Genomic DNA, 25192 nt, shown 5'->3' with positions numbered 1-25192 from the left:
AAAGGTATCAGACCTTATGGTTTTGTATTTTAATTTGATTTGGGTAATTATTGTATTAATATGGTAATTAGTTACATTCACTTTGGAATTAGTGGCTTAGTTAATCAGAGATCACTTGGTTAATTAATTGGATCATTGTAAATTTATGTGGTTATAAAGGTTGAATCACATTAAATAATACTATATATTATACATGTGGGGAATTAGAGTAAAGTAGATCCATTTGGAGTCTAAATAGACGTAAATTAAGATCCTATGTTTTCTATTTGAGCTGTCTTTATCAACCTGGATATGGGAATGAATATATAATGTTATATTGTACAAAACCCTAGCTACCCACCTTTTTAACACACTGAGAATTTGTGCCTTCAAAATGTTATATTAGTCAATAGTTGGATTTATTAATATAATTCTCTCACAAAAAGGATTTTGTTACTTACCTACCTAAAAGTGAGCACAATTCAAGGACAATCGAAAATATAAGATTTAATCTCTTTAGATAAGAGATATTGTTCAAACCTTTTCTATCTCATTTGTTGTTTTGATCATCAAAATAATATTTACCTTAACATTCGTCTTTTCTAGAAAACAAAAAAGTATTAATGATTCAAAATGCAAACATATTTATATCTATCAATATAAATATATAGTAATAGATAGAGTAATAAGAACTCAAACAGAGTAGCATATATGGCTATAAGACATTATATTATACGAATATACTTAGGGTTAAAAAGACAATTTTGAAGAAGAATCCTTAAAACATAAAATAATTCAAATTTAGAGAAAGAGGATAAGAGAAAAGGAAAAAGAAAAGAAAAAACAAGAGAGAGAGATTGTGGGGTTTGAGTTGATTTTTGGATTGAATTCTTTAAGTGGCATAATTTGAAAGGAGGGAATGCACGTAGTACTCAAAAAGTGATATTAATTATTATATATTGAGATGAATGTCCCACCCATTTTAATTTCATCTACATCCATCCTCCAATCTTAGCCCTTTGATCCACATCACAACTCTCATTAGCCCTCCAATTCTTCGCTTCTATGTCATCTAAAATAATTCCATAACTAGGTAATCAAATATCTCATATTTCACTTCTTGTAACGCCCCAACAAACTCGTTTTTGTTCATCTTACAATTAATATTTATGTATGGTCTTGGAAAATACAAATTTATTGGGAGAACCTTATCATTTTGAAGTTTCCGGTTTATTAAAGTCGGGATTTTTCACTTTTTTTATTATTAAGTATTTTCTATTATTTTACCAGTTTTAGTATTTAGAATTTATTTAGTGAGTTATTGCTAATTGAAAGGAGGTTGGTTGATTTTGGTGAGATTTGGAGAGAGAGAGGAGATGGTTGGTTTGGGTTATTTAAAAGGAAAAGAAAAGAGTTATTGTCTTATAAAAAGCCTTGGGACTCGTGCGTAAAGAAGAAGAGAAAAAAAAATCAAAGAAAGAAAGAGGGGAAAAGAAAAGAGAAAAAGGGAGAAAAAAAATTATTATTAATCAAACCCTAGCCGCCGCACGCCGCCGCCGCCGCGAACCCGAGCCGCCAAGCCTTCCCCTCTCTGTTCAGCAGCGCAGCCGAGTCTGCAGTCAAAACCGAGCCGTCGCCGAGCTTCCAGCCGCGTCGGAAGAATCGTCCAAGCCGATCCGCGCACACCGAGCGTCCGTCGGAGCAGCCGTCTCTCGCAGCCGTCGCCCGAAGCCGAGCCGCGTCACCCTTTGCGATCCGCAGCCGATCCGTCAGCCAGCCGCGTCGCGCTGCTTCGATCCGACGCAGCGCAGCCGAGCGTCCGTCTGCAGCCGTCGCCGAGCGAAGCCGTGGTGTAGCCGGACCACCCGCAGCCGTCGCGCCACCCGGATCTGAAAACCAGCGCCTCGTCGCGTGAGGACCCGACCCGGCCGAAGCCCGCTCCGTAACCCGAGGCCCTGCCCGCGCTGCGTGCGTCCGACCCGGAACCCGAGCCGCGTGCACCCGCGAGCCGAGCAGCGCCCGCGTGCGAGCCGCACGTGCGTAGCCGCTGTACCAAGCCGAGCCGCGCCTGTCTGCGCCGCGAGCCGAGCCGATCTTCAACCTCCAAGCCGAGCCGGTCCCTGCCCTTTTTCCAGCCGAGCCGCCAAGCCTAATTTGGCTCCTCCCATCCAATTTTGGTAAATAAATTAATTATTTTGGCATTACCCAGTAAGATTCAATGGTTTTGGGCACTAAATAATTTAATTTGGAACTAAATTAAATTATTTTCCTTAAGGGACGTCTTGGACCAAGTAACTGCTGCAGCGTAGGATTTCTTCAGTAGGGGCTCGAGCACTGCAACCTCTTTCTAGGGTAAGTCATTTCAAATGAGTCTTGAACCGTTAGTCGTTGGTGACCTAATTACGAATTTTGGCGTATTAAACAGTTAGGACCTCGTCGCTTGGAAAGCATACTGCCTCGCGGTTAGGACTCGTCAAGTAAATCTCCAGGTAAGAGATTCTACTACTAGCTCCACGTTTAGAATTATGAGATCACGTACACCTTCAAATGTGCATGCTGAGGACTAGACTGTACGATGCATGAAATCAATGATAGTATGATGCAAATGATGATATGATTATATTATAGCATGTTGTTGTGATGACGAGAACTGTTATGGCTGTACGACGGGTGTCGAGATGGAGAGTGTAATGATGATTTATCTGTTATGTTATATGATGACGCCATGTGTATGTATACTGCGATTAGGGTACCTGTTAGCTTAACCTGTTAGAGTCGTACCTGCATGGGTGTCCTTCGGGATCACCACCTATTTAGGATTGTGCGGTCCGACGGGACACCAGTCTAGTATGGATATAGATATGACTCGAGTGACTCGACGGGGTCCTCGCATCCCGATTGTCCTAGGTGTCCCCCGGGGCACCGAAGATCAGAGTTACGTTCCTACGGGAGCGCATGTTGCACGTGTTCGGGAACGTGCCAGAGATTGGGTACCAGTTACAGGACTCTGACAGGAAGTTAACAGGCACCTAGTGGGACTAGTAGTGGGTCCCTTACTGAGTATTTTATACTCACTCTCTTCATGTCATGTTTTCAGGTAGAGGACGAGGCAAGGGCAAAGGCAAGCTGGCGAGCGACCCGAAGTGACCGTGGCGAGCCATAGGGACTTCTGCTTCCGCTTATTCTTGTTTTTTTTTTTTTTTACTTTAGTACCTGAGTTTGAGTATTCTTCATTATTTACCATCTTTTATGTAGATAGGGCCCGAGTAGGACTTTAGAACGCATTTCATTTTTGCATAACTACCTTGTTTGGATTTTCATAAATAAAATTTCTCAAACCTTAGGCGTTTTACTAAATTTTATGACTTAAACCACTTGTTCTATATTTAGTGATGACTTCGATTCAGTATAAGGAGTTGGGTCGTTACACTTCTACCTAACTCTACCATAATAATATGTTAATTATTCAAGTATAATTTATTTTAAGTTCCTTTTAACTACGTTTTATAGGTTATACGTTGATATGATTTTCCAACATTCGTTAAACACACTCATCGATCATTTAAAGAACTCAAAATGAACTCTAAAGCTAAAATTTAATTTTCTGGAGCAATATATATTATGGCTAGCTGCCTCTCATTTTGGTACATCTAGTTAGAAAGAAATAGAAGGACATTACGAGGAATTAAGAAAACTAGTAACTATCTCTGAGAAGACATTATATATTTGGCTGTGTGGTGTACTAAATTTGGTTTTTTGGCAACTACGATGTATCCTACTATAACTCTAAACTAGAAGGTCATTCTCAGGCTATTGTTGTATTCTCCTACTTTTTGTATTGACCTTTGAGGTTTCAATTTTTATTATTTGTGGATTTAATTTGTAATATTATTATGAGTTTCAAGATCTAATTTTAACACTTCAAGAAGTTGAGGGCCAATTCTTATTATTGAAAGTTTGAAAGTGTAATTGTAAACTATCATCATATTTTAGAAGCGGTTTTTCCAATTTAATTCCAAAGAAAAAAGAAGAGAATTTTGTGTTATTTTTCATTAATTTTTATGATAATAATTGATTTGTATACACGAACATGGATACAAAAGGGAGAGAATAAGTTTTTAAATTTACATTTGAGAATTGAGTGCGGCTAAGATCAACAATATTCAAATATAAAATATTTTCATTCTTTTTCATATTTTTTTTTTGAATCAAGACAATATAACTTTAACCAAAATGGATATTTTGAATGCTTTAGAGACTCTCAAGAGAGAAAAGAAGTTTCATTATTTATAGATAATAATATAGTGGTATATATATACTTATGAGCATGGTACTAAATATATATACACACCTATCAAAAGTAGTCAGTTTAAGATTTATTTTTAGAATATTGAGAATGAATACACACTCATGCATCCACTCTTATCACTTCATTTGGATAAAAGACATGAAGGTGGCACTGGCATCAAATATTGGAAATTTTGTATGAATCAGAGACGATGACTTATGAGATAAGTAAACATAAAAACACATCATAGTTTAAAGACAGCAAAAGTTATTTTGAAAGAATTGAAGTGTTACGGAATACAGAATAATAAAGTTTTTAGGGGATAGAGAGTTTTTATATATATTGCTTTCTTTAAATCATAGGATCACAATTATAAATAAGTCATAAATAATTTAATATATTATGTATGGATAATAGGTTTCAATGTACTCTGTATTTAATTTGGTCATTTGAAGAATCTAAACATCCTATAGATTCAAGAAATTTCAACAAAAGATGAATAGAAAGAGAAAAAAAAAAAAAAGATTTCATGATCACAAAGTAGACTTCCTAACAAATACATACAAAAAGTTAAAATAAATTGAGTACAAATTAACTGATTAAGCTTTGCTATTTTTAAAATATAAACTATAGCTGAATTACTAAGTTGATTCTATCTATATATGTCTATTAATAATATAATAGTTTTAAAAATTTTGTGAATTATATAATCGATTATTAGTATATAACAAATGAGAAACAAAAATTGATGATTATAATCGATCTATATCATTACAAAATTAATGTGCTATTTTAAAAAATTAATAGGGAAAAAAGGTGATCCAATCCCATTAACCAATTTATCATTAAAAAGAAAAAGTAAAGAAGTTTAAATGATTTCATTTCTCTAGGGAGTCAAGAAAGTATGATTAAGGATGGACCCCAGTTACTAACCGATCAAGGAGAAAGGAACTTTGTTTTTCTATTTTTTCTTTCTTTATAAAATAAATATTTGAATAAACAAAATAAAATTAGAGCTTTGATTTGTTGGGGCTGTGTTATCCAGTTACTGTGCAGTTTGATGCATTTGGTGAGAGCTTAGCTTTGTGTGCCACTTCTATTATGCATTTGGACTTTTGACTTAGCTTAGCTCAGCTTTGTGTCCCATTTCTTTATGGCATCCATTTGGTCAAGGTCAAGAAGGTCCATTTGAACTTTTGATTCAAACTGTTCTCTTTTTCTAATCCAAATAAGTCAGAACATATCTCATTCATCAAAGTATTAGAAGGTCGATCTTGACCAAAGTCAAGGTTTGAGTAAGAATCAATTTGAGTTTTCGTCAAATTCCTTCTTCCTATGTTTAATTAAGCATTAGAGACGTAGAATTGTTGGAAGCGTTTGATGAACACCCCAAATAAATAATCACCAAATAGAATATTTGATAGAAAACAAAAACTTTTTGAAAGACTTGTGTGTATTCAACTTACACTCGGATGATTTAAATTATAACATTTCAATCCTATTTATAGGATTGTCATGAAAATAATTCATATCACAATTAGATACAACAAATTAAAATCTACATTTAACTAAGGTGAAACTCTTACTAAATTAACTCTAATATTTTTAACTCACATCCTTCTCTAACTTACATAAATTAACTCACATATAACTTATTTATTTAAAACATGTTTAATTTTCAACATCCTCCCTTAAACATGTTTTTTTAAAGAAAAAAAACTCCAATAAAAGTTCTTAAGTTGTTAAAACATTAACTTTGAGTGGCTTCGTGAAAATATTTGCAATTTGATCTTCAGTCTTCACATATTCAACTTGAACCTCCTTCCTTGAAATGCAATCTGTGATGAAGTGAAATCTTGTATCAATGTGTTTGCTACGATCATGGAACACATGATTCTTTGCTAAAACAATTGTTGACTTATTGACTACATGGATCACAGTTGGATCATCTTGCAAAATTGTCTTTAACAAATTTCTTAACCAAACTGCATGACAAACACATGAAGCTGCAGCAACGTATTCTGCCTCACAAGTGGATAATGTCACAATAGGTTGCTTCTTAGAACTCATGTAAATGCAGTATTGCTAATGAAGAAAACATATCCACTAGTGCTCTTCGATCATTAGTATCTCCAGTCCAATCACTATCATAATAGCCTTCAAGCTTGAATTCTTTAGGTGAAGAATAAAGCAACCCATAGTCAAGTGTACCCTTGAGGTAACAAAGAATTCTCTTTGCCACTTTCAGATGAGTAGTTGTAGGAGATTCCATAAATCGACTCACCAATCCAACGTTGAAAAGAATATCTGGTCGTGTGCAAGTCAAATATCTCAAACTCCCAACCAAACTTTTGAAATATGAAGGATCAACATCATCTCTTTCTTCATGTTTGGACAGTTTGGTCTCAATTTCAATTGGAGGTGTGACAGGCTTAGAATTGATCATATTGAACTTCTCTAGAATTTCTCTAGAATTTCTCTAGTATATCGTTCTTGAGAGATGAAAATCCCTTCCTCTGACTGCTTCACCTTCAATGCCAAGATAATATGACATTAGCCTTATATCTGTCATTTCAAATTCTTGGGTCATTGTCTTCTTGAGATCTTCAAACATACTTGCACAATTTCCTGTAAAAATTAAGTCATCCACGTACAAACAAACCACCAACATATCTCAATGACCATTAAACTTAATATAAAGAGAATGTTCATAAGGACACCTCAAATACCCATTATCAAGGAAATATTTGTTGATTCTGCTATTCCACATTCTTTGTGCTTGTTTCAATCTGTATAATGCCTTCTTCAATTTTAGAACTTTATCCTCTTGGCCTTTCACATAATAACCAGGAGGTTGTTCTAAGTAGACTTCTTCTTCTAGATATCCATTCAAAAATATCGATTTGACATCCATCTGAAAGATCTTCCAATTATTTTGAGCAACAAGAGCAATTAACAACCTTATGTTTTCCAAACGAGCAATGAGAGCAAATAGTTCATCATAATCAATGCCTTTTCTTTGAGAATATCCTTTTGCAACTAATCTTGCTTTGTATCTCTCCACTTCTTCCTATTCATTTCTTTTTATCTTGAACACCCATTTGACACCTACTGCTTTCTTTCCATTTAGAAGAGTAGAAAGTTCCCACATATCATTCTTTTTTATGGCTTTTATCTCTTCATCCATAGCAATCTTCCATTTGTCATTTTGTGAAGCTTCTTCAAAATTCAAAGGTTCACTATCACCAAATAAACAAAAAAGAGTAAAGTTATTAAAACTTTGACTTAACTCTTCAGTTTTATCATATGTCTCCTAAGCTTTTCATGCCACGAGGTCCTTCACTTGAACTTGCATATGATGAAGATGTGCTTTGTTGTGGAGTGATTGGTGATGTTGGTGGTGTTGGTGGAGAAGCAATGTCACTATGCTCATCATGATCGTCAGGAAAAAGCAAAAATTTGTAATCTTCTTGTTCGTCATCTCAATTCCATGATGCTTCTTCCTCAAACACAACGTCTCTGCTTACGATCGTCTTCTTTGTAACAGGATTATAAAGCTTGTAGTATTTTGAGCTTGCATCATAGCCAACAAAAACATATTTCTCACTTTTATCATCAAGTTTACTACGCTTTTGATTAGGTATATGCGCATAAGCCATGCATCTGAATACTCTCAAATGACCAATAGATGGATTTCTTCCTGTCCATGCTTGTTGAGGAGTTTTGTTCCATAAGCTTCTAGTAGGGGAACAATTTGACAAGTACGCTGCACACTCAACAGCTTGTGCCCAAAATTCTTTTGGCATCTTCTTGCACTTCAACATGCTTCGAGCCATGTTAAGTATTGTTCGGTTCTTCCTTTCAACAACACCATTTTGTTGAGGAGTAAATGAAATTGTCATAGGTCGATGAATTCTATTTTCTGCGCAAAAAGTTTTGAATTCATTTGAAGTGAATTCACCTCCCTTGTCTGATCTCAAAGCTTTAATGTAATAACCACATTCTTTTTCAACAAGAGCTTTAAATCTCTTGAACATGCCAAATACTTCTGATTTCTCCTTGACAAAGTAAACCTAAGTTTTTCGGCTGAAATTATCAATAAATAATAAGAAATAATTATTCTTACCAAAAGAACTTGGTTTGATCGGTCCACAAAGATCAGTGTAAACTAACTCCAATGGTCTCCTTGCTCTCGAAGATGATTCTTGTGGAAAACTCTTCCTTGATTGTTTGCCATGAAGACAACCTTCACAAAGTTGATCTGGATATTTGACATATGACAACCCTTTCACCATGTTCTTCCTAGCTAATAATCTCAAGCCATCAAAGTTCAAATGCTCAAATCTCAAATGTCAAATCCAATTGGGATCTTTCAAACATGACTTTAAACATTTAGCAACATCAGTTTGAATGTTTAATAAAAACATTCTATTTTCCGTCATTTGCACTTTAGAAATCATTTTGTCATGATTATCTCTTATCAAAAGACTATAATCCTTCATCAAAATATTATAACCTTTCTCTAAGAGGTTTCCCCAAACTCAAAATGTTGTTCTTCATATTAGGCACATCATAAACATTAGAGATAAACTCATGCTTCCCATTCTTCAAATTGATCAAACTTTTACCTTTTCCTTTAACTGAAATTTTTGTGGCATCACCAAATACGATATCGCTACCAACAGATTCATCAAGTTTCACGAACATTGATTTACTTCCACACAAGTGATTGCTTGCACCACTATCGTGATACCATGCACTGTTTTCACATGTTTTTGCATCTTTGCATGCTATAAACAATGAGGAATCATCACTTTCTTCATCTTTCTCAGCATAATTTGCATTTTCTTCAACTCTATTTCTGCATTCCCAAGAATAGTGGTCGAATTTATGACAATTATAACATTCAACCTGTTTTTGGTTATACCTCCTGTCATTATTTGATCTTTCCCCACTTGACCTCGAATAATGTTGTCTTCCTCTACCTAATGATGAAATTGAGTTTGAATTACTCTCATAAAATTTTCTTTGATCGTAGCTTCCTCTACCTCGATCTTTGAAATACCATATCCACGATTACCACCACGTCCTCGACCTTGATTGCCTTTTTTAGGCTGTCTTCCTTGTGTTTTAATTTCAATTTTGACTGAAAAAGTTGCTCAGTCATCTGCTTGTTCTTCTTAAGAAGCTTGTCTCTTGTAAAGAACCCATAAGTTGATCAATGGATATTGTACTCAAATCATTTGATTCTTCAATAGCTACAACGATGAAATTAAATTTTTCATCCAATGAGAGAAGTATCTTTTCTACTACTTGCTCATTGCTTATTGTCTCACCAAATCTTTTCATTTCATTTCATTTACTACGGCTAGCAATCTTGAAGTACAATCTGAAACTTATTCAGACTCCTTCTTATGTAGTGATTCATAATCACCTCTCAATTTTTGAAGGCGAACCTTCTTGACTCGATCTACTCCTTTATACGTATTCTCCAAAATTTGCCATGCTTGATGTGCAATAGTTGCTCCAGAAATTTTCTAAAAAATGTTATCATCAATTGCTTGATGAATGATGGTGAGAGCCTTTTGATCTGTTTTCCTTGTATTTTGTAAAGCTTCTCGTTGAGTTTGATTTAAAGCTGCATCACTTTCTGGTTCTTCATAATCATTACTAACAATGTCCTACACATCTTGTGAACCAAGTAGAGCTTTCATTCGAATACACCAACTGCTATAATTTTCTTTTGTAAGTCGATGTATTTGGAAGGGAACTAAATTGTTGTTTTCCATTTGCAAAAACAATTCTTTTAGACTCCAAACTCAAGCTCTGATACCACTTTGTTGGAAGCGTTTGATGAACACCCCAAATAAATATTTGATAGAAAACAAAAACTTTTTGGAAGACTTGTTGTGTGTATTCAACTCACACTTGGATGATTTAGATTACAACATTTCAATCTTATTTATAGGATTTTCATGAGAATAATTCATATCACAATTAAATACAACAAATCATATCCTACATTTAACTAAGGTGAAACTCTTAATAAATTAACTCTAACATTTTTAACTCACATCCTTCTCTAACTTACATAAATTAACTCACATATATCTTATTTATTTAAAACATGTTTAATTTTCAACCAGAATGTGGTTTTCTAGTTATGAGTTTCACAATTTTCTTGATAGGATAGTATGAGAACTTTGTAATTAAGGAGTCGATTATGTCCTGCTCCAAATCTATTTATAATAGAGGATGTTTGTTATTAGGTTAAGGCTATGTTTTTCTATTTAATATATATTATAGAATGATAATCTTTCATTCATCACATGTAATAGCATTAATTCAACTAGAAGGTAGCTTCTAAGACAATATAAATTGAGACAAATTCAAGTTACTAATTTTAGTAATTACAAAATCATGAATATTAATTGCCATATTATTTTACCTCTATCAATTGGACTGTCCTTGCTAGTTATTCACAAATGTGTATTTTTATTAACCATATTATGTTAAGGTTGCTGTTTTTAGATCCCATTTAATTCAACTCCTTGAGAGTTAAATTTGTCCAACTACTTCAACATGTTTTACCTCTATCAATCATAAAATACTATTTGAAAATAGAACTCTATGTAATTGTCACAAATGAATGTGAATATATAATAAGCTCAAAGATAGATCGATCTAAATAACTCAAAGTTAGTGATTTCACTCACAATTTAATCTACCTCTAAATTATTTATTTAAGTGATTAGGTTTGAGTAATATCTAAACTCGTTAATTAACCAAAACCAAACTCACAATCCAAACTTAGACCCATGATGTTTAGGTCGGATGGATAGAAGACTTTTTTTTTTTTCTTTCAAATTATTGAAACTTTAAAATACCTCTATATCCTAAAAGAATGATATATTTTCATGTATATACATAATGTGTATTATTTATAATCAAAATGAACAAAAACATTTAATTGAAATTTAAACAGACAACCTAAACATTAAAAAAAGTCTAGTGAAAGATTTTTTTTAGTTGAGCAAATTGGCAACAAAATTATAATCTTTGTTAAATAGACATTTTACTTAAGATACTCACACATTTGCTACGTTTAGGACTTTTCTGCAACCACAGACTGACGATCATCAGTAACATTTCCAGCTATATTTTTAATTTAATCATCCTAAAACAAATAAAGTTAGCAAAATGTATTCCACAAAAATTGATGTGGTCTTCCTCTTTAGAGATAAATGGATCGGGTTTTCTATCCTACAAATGCCGTACTCAAGAAAAAGTTGGCCATGTCTTAAATACCATGGTATAAAAATATGTCACCTCCCAATGAATTGAAGCAAGAGACTAAGATTAAAGTTTAGGACATTAAGAAAAATCAAAGGGAAAATTGGGAATCTAAAAGAGTGGGTGATAGGATAGAATTATATAACATTGTTTGATTGAAATGAGGAAAGAAGGTGTTTTGCTGTTAGGTGACATCCAAACGTGCAAAACTTTTTTTAAAACCTTTTTACCTTGTTTCATTGCAATCTCACAATTTTTACTTCTTAAATTTTGGGACACAAATTGTCTTATCAGACACCCCATTCATATTCCAATTCCTTCAATTCTCTCTCTTTTCCCCTTCTTTTACGTTCTTCCTTTCATTACAACTCCATTGCCCCACCTCCACATTCTCCCTTCAAAATCTTTGTTTAATTTAGAGGTTTACATATCCTTTCCTTTTTTGGTTTTGATATTATTAGAATGATTTGAATATGTTATTCAGGATCCAAATGATCAACCTCGGAGGTTACATTCACGAGGATTTAGAGCATGTCGGTTTATACGTAATCCCCGATTTTAATTCTAGATTTTATGGTAGTGTCATACATAAACCATGTAATTCTATTGGTGCCAGAATTTCTACATTTTCTAATATTCTCCTCAAATCTAAAAAATAATAATAAAAAAAATCTCTCCCTCTATTCATGAAGAACAGTTCATGCGTAGCTAACATACTATTACTTAACTATGTAAATCTATATGTCGTTCTTTACCGTGTATGTCTTTTTCTTATTAATTTTGTTTTTATCGTAACATTTATCCTGTTAAATATATAATTCTCAAATATCGGAGAAATTTTAGAATGAGTTTCAAGTTTTCTTTAAAGAAAATTTATGATATTTTTGGATTTTATTCGAGTTGACTAGTTTGTTTAAAATTAAGATTAATCATATTTAATTAAGGGTAGATTTCTTTTTAACTAATGTTATTCGGACACATATATAATGCATTAAAAGAAAAAATTTACTTTTGCATGGTTTTTTTATTTTTATTTTTTGCATGTGAGGTGTAAAATCGAATCTCGATCAATAGCAAAAATTTATACTAGTTGAGTCATGTTCGCAGCTCTCTTCACACTTTTATTTGGTCGTGAAAAATTTGTAAATTATTTGAAATAAAAAAATGGAAATTAACATGGGACGACAGTCTAATATGCCCCTACAACCCTATAAAATATGAATGATTCGATTTGAAGTATTTTAAATTTTCCTATTTTTATATGGTTAGATGCATTACTTTACTTAAAGAAAGTATCAATAATTCTTTTAATAAAATCTTATTAAAAAAATTATTCCTTTAATAAATTTTTTCTATAATTTCAATAATATGCATGATTATGAAGATGAAGTGACACCGAAGGAATTTACAAGTGTACTATCAAATTGAGAAAAAAATCACTCAACCAATTTCTTAAAATTATGTTGTAGAAAAATATCATATTTGTATAATAATACATATACTTTGAGAATTAACTACTCTTATGTGTGTGCATCACACAGCTCGATTTTCCAACCATATAGTTTTGCTAAGTTTCTTCTTATACATGTTTATTTTTATTTATTAATTTATCTTTCTTTTTTCATACCTAATTTGAGTAAAATGAATAAAGATACGTGTTGTTTGAGATGCATCAAATATTACTCTTTAAAAAAATCCTACCCTAAGATATATAATAATAAAGTAGAAAGTAGGCATGCCCATCATAATCAAATGAAAGGGTTGACAGCGAGATCTAGCTTTCACAGTCATACATTCCTCGATCATGACTACCAACTCAATTACAAGAGTTCATTCTCGAGTCGAGCATAGTAATTTAATGGTTGATAAGATTGAATTTGATTTTTTTTTATTTCATTCAAAATTGTTCACAAGAGATGCCAAATCAACGTTTTCTTCCTTACTAAATATTGAACAAAGTCCTGTTAAGGTCACGCAATTTGTTAAACTTGAATAAACTTTTTTTGAAGACGAGCTATTCAGAGTTGTCTCTCCCTTGAGTATTAGGAAGTCTCCTGGTCGTAATGGATGTACTGGCATGCATAGCATACTTTTGAATTCTTCAATTTTTTTTAGACTATACTTAAAAGGATATTATGAATATGTTACATGATTTATTTGTCTCGTTGAAAGAGAATTTCCTTTGTCCTATCCTGAAGAAAATGGGATCAGATTATTGACCTGTTAGCTTTATCCCTTGTGATTATAAGATCATTGTTAGAGTTTTGTCTAATCGCCTGAAGAATTTTCTCCCTTCCACCATTGCGACCTAATAGTTAGCTTTTGTTGCTAATAGGGCAAACCTTGGATGCTTCTATTACGACAAATGGTCGGTTAATATAATGTCGAATTTCTCAATGATAAAGCTCGGGTTAGTTCTTAAATTGGATCTTGAGAAAACTTCTGATATTTTTTATTGAGACTTTGTATATATGGTCTTAAAGATTAAAGAATATTTTTGGTCCAATTTGAAAATTTAGGATTCATGGTTGTATTTCTAGCACAAAATTATCAATTATGATCAATGGTTGACCTAGGGGTTAAGATTGTACTTAAATGTGGCAATCACTACCTCATGTTGGGGGTTTCCCGATGTCGTCATGCATCAGTGAAGATTGGTAACGGCGTCGGGGAAGGCTACTCCTACATACCAATTGATGTTGGTAAGAATGTCTGGAGAAATGCGTTGGGAGAACCATTCCCGACGTGCAACCAACACAACGTCGAAAATACACTTCTCTTGATGTCGATATGGTCGACGATGGTAAAACGTTGGAAAAACATAATCCCTAACATGACGGTTATACATCAACAATAGTGCACCGCAACGTCGGGAACCTTTCCCGGGACACTTTTGATCAAGCATCAGGGAAAGGACATCACTTTCGATGCCTTATGTGTCGGGAGATAATTTAAATGTATATATATATATATATATATATATATATATATATATATATATATATATATGTTGAATTGTTCTTTATTCAATCGTACATTATTCTTTTCGGTTATAATTCGATTTAAATTGAATCAAATTGTATAAAATAAGCAATAAATTAATAAATAATTATATAAAATAGAAAATCTAAAATAAATATATTGTAATTGAATGTTACATTGTCTAAAAATGTTTCAAAAGAATTACATAGAAATGAAAATTTTCATTTGTCTTCTAATGGCTGTGTATGCCATATTACAACAAGTGTACACCTACAATGACACAAAAGTAAATTTAGATATATATACATATCACTTAATAATACAAAGTAAAAAATTTAATGATTGAAAAATACGTACCGCAAGGGCTCATGGTCCCCTCTGTGCCTGACTAATTTCTTCTATCATCTTCTTCATTTTTTCCATTTATTGTGTGTGCAACTCCGATGTCCTTCTTTGTTCTTCAATCATGTGTTTAGCTTTTTCAACCTTGGCTCTTTGCTGCTGAATCAGGATTTTAGCTTCTTCGACCTCCTTAGCTTGGAAAATGAGGTCGAAGAGCTGCTAGCACAACTCTTGCAGGACTTGGGCTTAGGTCCCCAACCAAAACCTTTTGAGTAGCCTGATCCTCTACCCAAAACTTTCTCGCATATCTCGTCCCTAGAGAATTGTTGAGAACTCTATGGGGTGGGGCTAGAACTGGAGTTCCAGAATTTGATTCTGTAACCAACTTTTTAATTAAGTTATGAAGACAAAAATAAAAGTACAAAATAAGACAAAAGTACCACTTAAACTTACATGTGCATCCTCAGCGACCTGCAAAACGAATTAGCCACTCTGAGCTTGTGTTTTCTTGAATAATTTGACATGCTTAACTGGTTGACCTCGCTTCTTAATGAGCTCATGCTATCATTGTAGGAACGACTTGGACCCTTAAGATATGTTTTGTTTCGAATAGACTATTTCAAAGTGCGTAATTTCTTTTAATGTGATACATCCAGCTGTAAGAAACCGGACCAACAACCTTTGTTTCATATCGTAAGTGAACAGCAAGGTGTACCATAACGCTGAAGAAGGCAAGTGGAAATATTCTTTCCAACTTGCAAAGTATGATTATGATATCTGCTTGCAATCTGTCCAAATCACCTACTCTTATCGTCTTGTGCACAAGTCACAGAAAAAACTACATAGTTCAGTAACAGCGGTGTACATATTTTTCAATAAGTATTCTCAAGCAGCTATAGGTAGAAGTCGATATAGCAAAACATGACAGTCGTGCATTTTGAGACCTGATATTTTCTTGTCTCTTTCATTTACACATTGTTAAATATTAGAAACGAGTCCATCAGGAAACTTAATTAATTTGAGGAACTTGCAAAACTCAACTCGGTCACTGCAAGTCAATGTGTAACTCGTGTGTGGCTTGACTAATCTGTCACTGACTTATATCAAGTATAAATCTTCTTTTATCTTCAAATCTTATAGGTCCAACCGAGCATTCGTCGTATCCTTTATTTTTCCTTCGATATTCAATAAACCTACCGACAAAGTTACCAGAAACATTTTTTTCAATATACATTACATCAAGTTTATGATGTAATAGTAGTCTCGACCAGTAAGGAAATTAGAAAAAAATACTTATATTCGTCCAATTAAGAGCTCTCTTTCTTTTCTTATTTCTTAATGAACGATGTTTACTGATAATTGAAAACTCCAATTGATCTAGTTGTTCCAATATTTCATACCCATTCATTTCTACGTCAAACGTGGTTCTTTGGAAGATAGCACATATGTCCCATGAAAGATATTTTCCCTCGTATCTCGAATAACGATTTATCTCCCATACATATGAGACATGCACGATACCCCTTCATACTCTACCCAGATAGGTCATCATATGTCGGAAAGTTATTAATTATCCACAACAAGACTACATACAACTGAAAGAACTAACCGGTAAGAGAATCATACGTTCGCACACCAAAGTTTCATAACTCTTTCAGTTCCTCAATTAATAGTTGAAGGTAAACATCAATTTCCCTACCAAGAGATCTAAGACTGGGTATGAACCATGACATGAAGAAATTTTACTCTTTCATGCATTTCCAAGGTAGAAAGTTGTAAGGAATTAACACCCATAGGCCACATACTATACAAGGTACTCATATGACCAAATAGATTAAACCCATCTGAAGCTAATCCCAAAACAAACGTTCTATGAATCTAAAGCAAAATAAGGAAATTCACAATCAAAATGCTTCCATCCCTCTGCATCAGTTAGATGTCTCAACACATCCTCTGTTTCAACATGTTTATCCTTATGTCATCTCATGTTAGTAAATCCTTCTTGCAATATAAACAAGCGCTATAATCTCGATACCAATGAAAAGTGGCGTAATACCTTATGAAAAAAAATCCCTCTATGAGGACAATGTTGTACTAAGACTCGCCACAAATAGGACAATATTGCAAATCACCAAACTCCTTCTAGTAAAATACACAGTTGTACTTACACGTGTGAATAGTCTCGTATCCCAAGCCCAAGTCATGCAGTTTTCATTTAGCCTCATAAAATGAACTAGCGATAGTAGTACTACACATTAGAAATGTTGCTCTTAACAGTTCTAATAACATGTCGAAGGACTTGTTACTTCAACCGTTGAGAACCTTGACATGCATCAACTTAACCAAAAAATTTAGAGAGGAAAATTCTGAACAACCGGGGTATAGCTCACTACGTGCTTCATTTAATAAGTCCTTAAAATGTTTGTTGTCTCTTATTCTACATCTACCCCAATATTAAACGACATCTCATTCTCCAAACCTTCCTCTGTGTCCTCTTTGTGTTCAATCGAAGCTCGTAAATCATTCACTATAGCAAACATTTCATCTTCTTCATGAAAATGGTTACTACTAGTTCCTTCATCAAAAGGATTACTACTAGTTCATCAAAGCTTTTTATACCTCTATGCAAGTTAACTGCCTCTCCATAATACACTCATTGTGTAGGAGGGGAATATTTTGATAGTTAATAGATATTGTTCCACACCCTCTAATGAGTTCCAATTTGAGTTAATACATCTCTTGCATGGACACTTTATATGTCTGTAATCATTGACTTGAAACTTGGCAACCTCTAAAAATTGGGTCCCTCCCTCTCTATATTGAATTGAGAACTTATTCCTAAGTTTCATCCAACCCTTGTCCATCATTAAAGATCTAAAACATAAATATGTATGATTAGTCGTATATTCGTCGTCTCAAACCCTAAACTTAGTCCCATGAATAAGCTATGCCCAATCTCCCAAACTTTTCACTAAAGCCAAGTTTAAACTACAAAGGCTATCATAACTGCAGAATAGCCACCACAAACAACTTCGATTTTTTGAACCTACCTACCCTTTCCAACATAATTTACAACCCCTTTACACAGGTTCAAACCCTAAAAATTACTAACAAATTAAAAACTAAGTTTGCACTGAATAAACTAACATAATTGCAGGATAGCCACAAGAAATCAACAACAAATTACTTCAATATTTACAAGCTACCTAATAGTTCCAACAAATAAAACTACTAAGAAAAAACAACTAAGTTTGAACTAAAGGCTACCAAAACTATGAGATAGCCAAAACAAATCTCAACCACAAATTACAGTAATTGTGAAAAAATAACAGCCTTCACAAAGACAAATATTGATATTGTTAAACCCTCTTTCTCAAATTCAATACTACCCCCTTTAATTTTAAATTCAACCCATTCCTCCTCAAGTTTTCAATTCAAACTGCTGCCCTCCCCACCTCCCCTATCCTAACAAATAAACAACCCCCTTCAAAATTTCAATATAACACAACCCTCCTCCCCCTTAAATTTTCAATTTAACCCCCCTTAAATCCTAAATTCAAATTTTTAATACACAACCCCCCTCGAAATTTGAATTCCCAAATCCATTAAACACATAAAATTCAAATTTGATCCTAAAGCTTATTCCAAAACTAATTCAAAAACTAAATCACAAAACTAATTCACACCCTAAATCACAAAACTAGTTTGAAATCAAACCTAAACCTAAACTAAACTAATCCTAAAACCTAAACTAAACTAAAACAAAAATTAAAGTACTTACTGGAGTTAGGAGTAGCGGTAATAATGAGGATAAATGATGGCAGCGACAACGAGGATAAACGGCGACGAACATTGGAAAACTCTCTTCTTCTTCTCTTCTCTCTCGCTTTCTTTCTTTCTTTCTTTCTCTTTCGGTTATGTGTTTTATAGAACTGAAAGAGTTATTTATTAGGGCACTTCCGACGCACAACGAAAATGTCGGGTGAAGACGCTCATTCTTGATGCCATCTATGCATCGGTATTATTGAACATTAATCTCGACATATTACTAATGGCGTCGAGATATATTAACCCCTGTCCCGACGTTGTGCATCTTGCATCGAGAGAAAGGAAATAGATTATTTAATTGTTTCATCTCCACCAACGTTGTTGCTAAATACGTCAGCAATTGAAGCAAAAGTGCCGACGTTTGTTGCATGGCATCGAGGAACATGTGAAAGTTAAATAATTTATTTAATATTTCTCGACACCTTATTCTTATACATCAGAAATACGAAAGCTTATCCCGACGTCTCTAAAAAATGTGTCGGGAAAAATCAAATATATATTTAACTGTCGCACGTTCTCCGACGTTCATGTTATTAGTGTCGAGAGATATTTACCTTAGTCCGGCGATTGAAACACAATGTTGGGATATATGAACTTTATCGACCTAGAGAATAATGCATTAGGGGAACACCTATCTCCCGACGTTCTTTTCTCCGATGTTGGTTTATGCGTTGGGAGAATCCCAATTTCTTGTAGTGAATAGGCAAAGAGATCTAATTTTTCCATTCTGATCAAACAGATTCCATGGCCAAAATCTAAACCAAATATTTAAACTGAATTATCAATAGGAACTAGCTTTAGTGGTAGACCAAGTCCAACAGAAAAAGCATGATAAACTTCTCTAGAAAATGTTTCCAACTCAAAGAATAAAATTGTTCTAAAAGATTAAATTGAATTAAACTCAATAGTAAAAATAGCCTAGCTTGGGTTAACTAGATTTCTTAATTAATGTGTTTGATCATACTTAAGAAAAATCCATTTAGTATTAATGACATTAACTTCTGGGCAAGTCAAGTTGAATATCCAATTTTCATGCATGCACCTAATTAGTCATTCATGCAATTCAATTCCAAGGTGAATAGAACAATGCTCATTAAGATCGATCTGCAAGCCATTCTATCCCATTGTTCGTTAAGATCCCTATACAACAAAGCAAGACAAAGTATACATCTTCAATCAAAAGCATAAACTATGTAAAGCCCATGACTTTTCAAAAAACGCTAATTTTTTAGATAAATTAGAATTGAATCTACCATTACAATATAGCTTAATTCGAAACTCTAAATCATACATTAAAATAGGGTAGATCCTAATAAACCCAAGTTAGAACAAATACTTTAGCTCATTCTCAATATGCCGAGCAATAGAGAATTGTTTATAAATATATACCAACAAAAAGGAGCCCATAAAATTGAATGATAGGAGAGTGTAGATGACTAATCGGATGTCTTCTTGACCTAATAGCGGAATATCAATTTAAATCAATTGTAACATCATACACAATGTCGTGATGCTGACAAAAATCAACACGCAAGGTAACTTTAGGGCACCGCAGCACTCTAAGGTAGTGTCGCGTTACTCTGTGCAACTCTCTATCGCATAAGGCATTTACTCTTACTGTGTTGTAAAACGTTGCAAAGAAAAGGTAAAAAGGCCTCTCTTTTACACTCCTTTGGCTCCCTGGATGCAATTTGACTTCGTTTTTGTCCAATTTAGCTCCAATTTTTCATCAACGCACGATTCTACCCTTGATTTACTTATACCCTACAAAATAGCCAAATTAAAACATAAAAATATTAGAACAAATGTGAATTAAAAGGGAGTAGGTAACACTTTTTCCATTCTATCACTTTTTTATTTGTATTGGTTGGTGATCATTTGATGCATTTTATGGATTATAGTTCTTTGCATGAACTCTTTGCTACTCACCCTATTCTTCGTTATTTAAACTTTTTGATACGTACTTATCCTATTGAAAGGTCTTCTTTCTTTTTAAACCATTTAAAATTTTGAATGACACTGCTTTTTCCATTATTGATTGTCCTGCTTTACAACATCTTTTTTATGTGGTCTACATTTTTTGAAAGGCTTCTAAATTGACTATTAATTTCCAAAGAATGAACTACTGGGGATTCATATCAATGACACTAATTTAAAAGAATGGAAATCAAATAACTGTCGGTGTAAGAAGGATAGTTGGCCCTCCACCTATGTTGGTTTGCTAGGCTGGGAATCCTCGTTCTCCAATCTTTTATTAGATTCAACGTGAACTTCACAATTCAAAATATACTTACATATCTAAAGCGGCAAACATGTTTTTATTCAGTCCAGTCTATCTGTCATACCTTCTTATTATCTCTCTTTTTCGTCTCTAATAATGTTATTAACAGTTTGGATAAGTTGGTTTTGGTTCTTCCTCTATGAAAGTTTATGTGGGGATGTTGGTATGCATATTGTGTTAATAAAGATATATTGAATGAAAAATTTGTAAAAAGAAAAATTATATTATTTTATTCCCCAAAGCATTCTCACATTGATTATTTTCGAATTTGGAGGCTCGTTCATATACCTATTGATTGACCAATGGATTTGGACCTTTAGGGCATCTAAGTTTTGGAAGGAGGAGAAAATAGGTAAATAAGAATATGCCTACATGTCAACGCACGCGGTTGCCGTCCAACTTTTACAAAAATTTCTTTTAATTTTCTAAATCGTTTTTAAAAATTGTGAAACGCTTTACCATTTAGAACCGGTAGAATCTTTTAACTAAATTATCTTTAAAAGATCATTTTCTAAGCTTGTCAGTACTTCCTTATTATAAAAGGTAGATTGTTGCTCTTCAAATTATTCTTTCAAGACATCTTCTAGAGTACTATTCGTTGAAGAATCTTTGTGAATGTAAGTTGATACCTCCTTAGCTAACTTATGAAGATTGTGTGATATCTTCAAAGAGAATATAAGGTATGTCTGTGATGAGAGATTTAAAGAAGACCTGGTAAATTGAGATAAGTTCAATTACTTCTTTAGGGGGAGTCTGGCCATCTTCAAATAGATTCAAATCACAATTCAGTGGGAGCCTGATTATTTTTAGCTTACGAGGAAAACTAAAAAGAGTACTAGTTCTATGGGAAGCATCTTCTAGATTGTTAAAGTGTTATACTTATTTGAATCTTAATAAAATCTTCTTATCTGAGCTATAAAAGTTTTTTAGAAGTAGGTGGGTTTTCATTGAACTAGGTTATCAAAGTTAATGTATTATATTTTTGTTCCCTTAGCTATTTTGTTAGTTGTTAACTAAAGTAACAACTAATTAAAGGTAAATTATAATATTTTACTCTTTTAATTACCAACAGAGCGGGTTTCGCTTAGATGGATTTAATTAAAGAAGGAGGATGTACTACACGACCACTTGTTCTTCATGGTAAAAATTATACAAATTGGAAAGCTCGTATGAGAGCCTTTCCCAAGTAAATCGACACTAAAACTTGGAAAGCTATAATCATTGGTGGGAACCGCCTACTATTATTACCGATGGAAAAACAAAAATCAAACCAGAAGTAGAATGGACTAATGTTGAAGATCAAGCTTCTCTTGGAAACCCTCGTGCTCTCAATGCTATCTACAATTGTGTTGACCAAAATGTGTTTAAATTAAGAAATACATGTACTTTTGCAAAAGAAGCATAGAAAATTCTTAAAGTTTCTTTATGAACAAACTTCAAAAGTGAAGACATCGCATCTGCAATTGTTAAGTTCAAATTTTGAATCTCTAAGAATGATGGAGGAAGAATTCATTGCAGAATTTAATATTAGAGTCTTGGATATTGCTAACGAATCCTTTTCTCTTGGAGAAAGGATTTCCTTAATCCAAACTAGTTTAAAAAGTTCTAAGATCTTCGCCTAGAAGATTTGATATAAAAGTGACTGCTATTGAAGAAGCCCATGATATAGAATCATTAAAATTTGATGAATTATTTGGTTCACTACACACTTTCAAAATATCTATTTCAAATAGAGAGGACAAGAAAGGAAAAGGAGGCACCTTTCAGACAACTAGAAGAATCTCCTGGGAAGGATAAAACTTTTGATGATAATATAAATGATTCTATAACAATGCTTACAAAACAATTTTTAAGAGACAATACTGTCAGTAAATTAGACAAATCATTTAAGTGCAAAGAATGTGAAAGATATAACCATTATCAAGCTGAATGCCCAAACTTCTTAAAAAGACAGAAAAGAAGTCTTACTGCAACTTTGTAACGACCCAACTTTCCGGACTAAGCTGAGGTCACTACCAAATACCAAAACTCGACCATTCAACATAAAATTTAAAACGGACCAGTTACGATTCATAAAAGCATTAGAAACATTGCAAAAAGACAGTTTCGGGCCCTATTTTAAATTAAATCATAAAAAGTCTCAAACAAAAACTCAAGTCATCAGTTCCAAAAGCACAAGTCAAATATTCTGACAAAATACATAGCGGAAGCGATAAGAAAACAGAAGCGTCCATATGGCCTTCACGCGTCCCTCCTGCCTCTCGTCGGTCTGCCCCTCGCTGTGCCCTTACCTGAAAAGTTTAAAAAGAGAAAAGGGTGAGTATAAACAAACCCAGTAAGGGACCCACTACTGGGCCCGTTAGGGGACAACAGTTAACTTCCTATTCGGGGGTACCCTACATAACAGTCTAGTGGTCCCGTAGAACGCACATATCAGTCTAGTGCTCCCGAAGGATGCACATCTCAGTCTAGTGCTCCCGAAGGTTGCACATATCAGTCTAGTGCTCCCGAAGGATGCACACATCAGTCTAGTGCTCCCGAAGGACGCACATATCAGTCTAGTGCTCCCGACTGATGCACATATCAGTCTAGTGCTCCCGGAGGATGCACACATCAGTCTAGTGCTCTCGAAGGATGCACACATCAGTCTAGTGCTCCCGAAGGATGCACATATAAGTAAGGCACACTACCCCATAGATGAAGCTAACCGTCACCCCTCGGTCTATACTCAATCGTCTACCACAGTCATACCACAATCATCAATCATTTACAATTCCCCTAAAGGCTTTACTGGCCAGGTAGTATAAGCTTAAACCATTACACCCTCAGTTGCTATACGCGTCAACTATTCGTATACCATTATGGAAGAGCCCCAAGACTCAAACAGCTAAATAACCAACTGAACTCACTGTCCTTCCCCGTCTAATCCCATGATCAACGTCCATCAATCTAAAATTTCAATCTACAATTAGCGGTTGCGATTCAGTTACATCAGACAGAAACATAATAACAGTGCTTAACAGTCAACATAGATACACTTATTCAGTATAATCACTAACGTGTAATCCCCTGTGGATTACTACGTTTCCGGCCTCGACCCGAGGTCCAGTAGTAGGAAAATCCTTACTTGATACTCGGTTATGCCCCTCGATCGAATCCACGCTCAACAGCTCAACCTAAAACGAAAACACGAAGGTTTTAGTTGATGACCTTAGTAGAAGTCGTTTTAAATGGTCCGAATCGACACCCGTTGACTTACCCAAGGAAAGGAAGGGTTTCTCTTCTCCCTCTTTTTTTTTTTTTAAATATATATATATATATATATATATATATTAAATTAAGAATTTAATAAAAATAATAACATTTAATTAATAATAATAATAATAAATAAAATATTATTAAATATATATATATATATATGTTAACTTTTAATAATTCTAATTAATAATAATAATAAGTAAAATATTATATATATATATATATATATATATATATGTATTAACTTTTACCTAATTAATTAATAATAATAATAAGATTAGTAAGATAAACAAAAGATAATATTAATATTAATTTATATATATAAAGATTATAATAATAACAATAATAATAATAATATAGTTACCATTATATTATTATCATATAATTTACAACTAATAACTTCCAGAATTTCAGAAATTAATCCCAAAATTTAAAATCCCCTAAAAATTAAATAAGGCGGTAAGAGTTTACCTCGAAAATTTTGGGGCGTTACAAACTTTATCAAGTAATGAATCAGATGCTAGCAGTAGTGAAGATGATAATAATTGAGCTTTTATTAGTTGTATACAAATTGATAATGAACCAAAATCAAATTATGAAGATCATCTGTTACCACTAGAAAATAACATGACTTACAATCAACTTCATCAACAATGACAATAAGACTTATTAGTTCTTAAACTACAGAAGAATTACAAGAATTGTTAGAAGATACTCATCGCTTAGTGACCATCATCACAACTTTAAAACAAGAATTGAAAAATACGAAAGCTGAATATGACAACATCACCAAGTTTGTTAAAATGCCCAATTATGGTACAAGAAATCTAAATCAAATTCTTGAGACTGCAAAAAACTGCTCTAATAAAGAAGGTATTGGATATAATAACAAAAAAGAAGACTTGAAAAAAAAATAGAAGAAACTATTTTTGTTCAAGCTA

The 25192-nt window shown here is 33.5% G+C and overlaps 1 long non-coding RNA gene across 1 annotated transcript; it reads left to right on the top strand.

Moving 5' to 3' along the window:
* The first annotated feature begins 1450 nt into the window (after positions 1 to 1450).
* On the top strand, positions 1451 to 3350 carry LOC127151716 (uncharacterized). The gene is made up of 4 exons (XR_007824853.1): positions 1451 to 2156; positions 2255 to 2331; positions 2405 to 2468; positions 3077 to 3350. It is a non-coding gene; the product is annotated as an uncharacterized LOC127151716 (long non-coding RNA).
* The last annotated feature ends 21842 nt before the right edge of the window (positions 3351 to 25192 follow it).

The sequence above is a fragment of the Cucumis melo genome, chromosome 11 (assembly GCF_025177605.1).
Source record: "Cucumis melo cultivar AY chromosome 11, USDA_Cmelo_AY_1.0, whole genome shotgun sequence".
NCBI lineage: Eukaryota > Viridiplantae > Streptophyta > Magnoliopsida > Cucurbitales > Cucurbitaceae > Cucumis > Cucumis melo.
The sequence above is the reverse complement of the archived record's forward strand: the minus strand, read 5'-3'. Positions and strand labels throughout refer to the sequence as shown.